The sequence below is a fragment of the Myotis yumanensis genome, unplaced genomic scaffold (assembly GCF_028538775.1).
Source record: "Myotis yumanensis isolate MYYU_CA2020_CCGP unplaced genomic scaffold, mMyoYum1.0.hap1 SCAF_5, whole genome shotgun sequence".
Taxonomy (NCBI): domain Eukaryota; kingdom Metazoa; phylum Chordata; class Mammalia; order Chiroptera; family Vespertilionidae; genus Myotis; species Myotis yumanensis.
In genome coordinates, this window is record NW_027223756.1 from 5,472,163 (window position 1) to 5,476,619 (window position 4,457).

A 4,457-nucleotide genomic window follows, 5' to 3' on the forward strand; every position below is an offset into this window, starting at 1 on the left:
TGTGAGGAGCACCCTCGCAAATGTTGCCATGCCCACATCCCACCTGTTTCAGCATTTACTTAATATTTTACTTTAAGTTGATTAACTCAGCCCAGCCAGCGTGGCTCAGTGGTTGAGCGTCCACCTATGAACCCGGAGGTCATGGTTTGATTCCTGGTCAGGACACATGCCCAGGTAGCAGGCTTGATGCCCAGTGTGGGGCGTGCAGGAGGCAGCTGATTAATGATTCTCTCTTATCATGGATGTTTCTCTCTCTCTCCCTCTCCCTTCCTCTCTGAAATCAATAAACATGTATTAAAAATAAATAAATTAACTCAAAAGTTAAATATACTTCTTTGAAGGGAAGCATTCTACCCTGACAATAAATTGAAAAGCTGTATGGTTTTCCATTATTAGTAAGTAACTCTAAAAGTAATGAGTGGAAGTGAAATGGTGTCACTGAGTTCCAGTGAGGTCCAGTTAGTTACCTATGGAAAGTTCTGACCTTGAGTTCTCTCTCTCTCTCTCTCTCTCTCTCTCTCTCTCTCTCTCTCTCTCTATAGAAGATTAGCATGTGTTAAGGAGGTGTCAAAGACAAGCTAACACCAAACTGAGATTTTATAGTTCTAAAAGGAAAAGAATTGCAGTACAAAAAATGGTACTAACTTGTACACTGTAATTTGATGTCATTTCATGCATCTGAAAATACCACCCAAATCGCCTTTCCCACACTGGATTAATTTGAATGCTTTTGTTAGGTCTAGGGGGCATGAGACAATTTAACCCAAACGTAGACTCGCCGTGACGGGAGGAATGTGGAAGGGTAATTACGGCACTCTGGACGCTGGGAAGCAGTACCTTTCCATAACTGCAAAGTGAAATCTCAACAGGACCACCCCATTTGATTACCCTTTTCAGGATCTCATAATGCTTTAATAATGCTAGAGATAATTTTGATTTTAATTAAAATTCTTTTGTTGGCAGTGATAACGGCATCAGGTATTAGAACGGTGGAGTCAGACTGGACCTCAGTTCAGCAACCTCAGTACTTGAGTTCTGGCTAAGAAAGAATTCAGAGTCCAGACTCAAACTATAAGAGAAGTTTATTTAGAAAGGTGAGAGACAGGCAGGGGCGGGGCGGGGGGGGGGGGGGCGGAGAAAACGAGTGGAGAGGAGAGGAGAGGAGGAGAGGAGAGGAGAGGGGAGGAGAGAGTTTTTCTGGGTCTGAAGCTGAAACACAACTGGGGCCTAGATATATTTGATTCTGGTCAGAACCTCACGTCCTGGGGGCTTAATGCTTAAGGGCTATGTTCCGCCCAGTCCCCTTGTTCATTTCCCCTTTAAAGGGGTATAACCTGCATAACTAGCAACATGGCAGGGGAGGAAAGGTCAGTGGAGGGTCTGAACCACATGACCGTCCATAGGAAAGGTCTCAGGGTATAAGCATGACCAGGGATTTGCTAGGGGAGGAGAGGTCACCCTGGGAGCGAGGTTCCAGCCCAGTTTTGCCCATTGCTAGGTACGCAGGGCTTTTCACCCTGGTGACCTTCCATACCTGGCCTGTTGTCCTTGCTATGCTCACGCTGTCTAACTGCCTACCACTCATTGAGCCTCTTTTCAAGACACGACTGAATTATAATAAGATGTTTTAAACCCTTTGTGTGGAAGGAAACAAAAGCAAGAATTCTTTATAGAGAATGTTGCTATAACACTTACCACATTGCACAGTAATCTTGTGTTTATGTGTCTGTCTCCCCACCAGGCTGGCACCCCTGTGGGCAAGGGATCTGTTGCTTTTCCATCTCCTGAGTATGTGGTAAAGATAGGGGTGGGGGTGCATTACTATAGTGCTCAGTGTCAGCTGTCTGAATGCGCCCACCCAGTTAGGGTGGTGGGAGGCGAAGGAAAAAAACACCAAACAAATACTCTAGTATGTGGCTGTTTTCTTCATGTGAGACAATGTAGCATGGTAATTAATTTGGGTTTAGACAGAACTGAATCCTCACCTCTAAAGTGAGAATAATAGCACCTGCCTCACAGGGTTGGTGTAAGGATTAAATGAGTTGATAGATGTGGAGCCATTAGCACAGTGCTAGCACATAGTAAACACTCCGTTGGTGGTAACTATCATTATTTTGTTGTTGTTATTGATATAATTACCCACACAAATTATCATGGTTGTTTGTGGTTTTCTTAATATATTTTTATTGATTTCAGAGAGGAAGGGAGAGGGAGAAAGAGAAACATCCATGATGAGAACCAGTGATGGGCAGCCTCCTGCACGCCCCCTACTGGGGATGGAACCCGCAACCTGGGCATGTGCCCTGACCCGGAATCAATCAAACCGTGACCTCCTGGTTCTTAGGTCGAAACTCAATCAGTGGGCCACGCCGGCCGGGCCCAATTATCATGTTTGAATGGCGTGGACATTGTGCGTTTCAGCTGCCAGGAACCCACTTTCCTTTCTTCATTTTCTAAAATTAAATGGAGAAAGGAAAGTGGGTTCCCGGCAGCTGAAACTAAATTAGGGGAACCAATTTCCCCTTCCCCTCCATACTCGTGATTGGAAAGGGACGGGCTTCGCTCATTGGCTACAACAATAGGCACATGACCCAGGCCTGGCCAATCAGGACAGCCCAGACTGCCGGCTCCCATTGGCTCAAAGCCAAGCCAATGCTACGCCACCTCGGGCGCTTGGCCGGCCATTTTGAGGAAGAGGAAGTCCTCTGCCTGGCAGTCTGGCTTCGTGGGCACAGTCCTCTGCGGGTGCAGTTTTGGGTGGGGCGGTGTTTCCGGCGACAAACTAAACGGAGCCCCAATCTCTCACGTATCCGTAGAGGGAGCAGTTCTGGCTCCGTCTTCCTGTCGACAGAAGGTATTTTTTTTAATCTTTATTGTTGAAAGTATCACAGAATAGCCCCCCCCCCCCCCCAATGTTATTTTCAGCTGGTGGGCTGTGAGGTGAGGGTATAGCGGCCAGCACTGCTTGCTTTAAATGCAGCAGAAATGCCACGCTCCACCCCCCTGCAGCTCTGGCGCCGGATGCTCCCGTGGCTGCTGCTTGAAGCCCCACAGTCAGGCCGCACCTGCCGGGCCTACAGGCTGAGCCCCTTCACGGCTCACGGTTCCTTCCTGGTCGCCGAGCATTGTGCTATAGGCTCTCGGGAGGCAAAATCAAATAAAACCAGCTTCCCACCCCCTCCAGCCAGAGAAACGCAACTCAGACCGGCCTGCAGGGATGACCATGGAAAAGTATTGGTTTATGGAACTGGACATTCCCAGGGAGCAGGTGCAGGCGTCGCCGGGTCCAGCTCCGATGACTCTCGGGGCTTGGTTGTTTCCTCTTCCTCAGCTGTATTTCCCTCAGCGCTGACTTCCCCTCTGGGTAGGCTCCCTCCTTTTGCAGAGTGGCCCCAATTTTCCCCTCCTGGAGGGCTCTCAAAAGCTCCAAATTTACAACACCCCCCTCCAATTCATGCTCAGAAAAAGAAAAAAAAAAAGATAATTTCTTCTAAAAAAGTAAAAAAAAAAAAAAAAGGCCCTGACTCTGACCATGATTGGTCACGTGCACATCCTAAACCCATCATGTGTTTGGAATCACGCTGATTGGCTCACGCCTGGCCGTCAGGACCGCCTGGAATGGGGGGTGGCGTGGGCTCCATCGGAATCCTCCGGGCTGAGTCCTGGTGCCAAACGTGACGCAAGCAGAGGGCTCAGCCTGTGCGTGTGCAGTTGGCTGCCTTCTTGCACCGCTGCCTTGGCCACGAAAAGAATGTACCTGTTTAGCATGTTGCTCGGAGGAGAATGAGGCACATCCGAGACAACCCTTGGCTCGGCCCCCAGCCAGGAGTGAAGTCCACTTGGCCCCAGCTGACCCGAAGACACGTGGGCACCACCAGTTACTTGGAAATGATTTTCGAACATGTAGAAAAGTTGCAAGAGAAGGCCGAAGAGCATCTTCACTTGGATGTGCCTGTTGTTAACATTTGCCCCATTTCCTTTACCATTTGCCCTCCTTATATGTAATTTTTCCTGAAACATTTGAAAGGAAGTTATGTGTTGCGTACCTTTTTTTTTTTTTAATCCTCACCTGAGGATATGTCCTTTTGATTTTTAGAGGAAGGAAGAGAGAAACATCAATGTGAAAGGGAAACATCTATCGGTTGCCTCCCATCTGGGGATGGAACCCACGACCTGATCAGGAATCAGACTCCAAAACTGTTGGTGCATGGGACGCTCCGGCCAACTGAGCCACCCGGCCAGGGCTATATCATATGTTTTTGCACCTAAATCCACTACTGTGTTTTACCTAAGAATGAAAACATTCTTTATAATCAGAGCAATTTTTCACTGCAGGAAATTGGACATTGACAATTTTATCTACTCTATCATTCATATTCTAATTTTATCAATTGGCCCAATAATGTCCTTTATAGAATCATGTCTCTTTGGTCTCCTGTAATCTGGAGCAGTTTCTC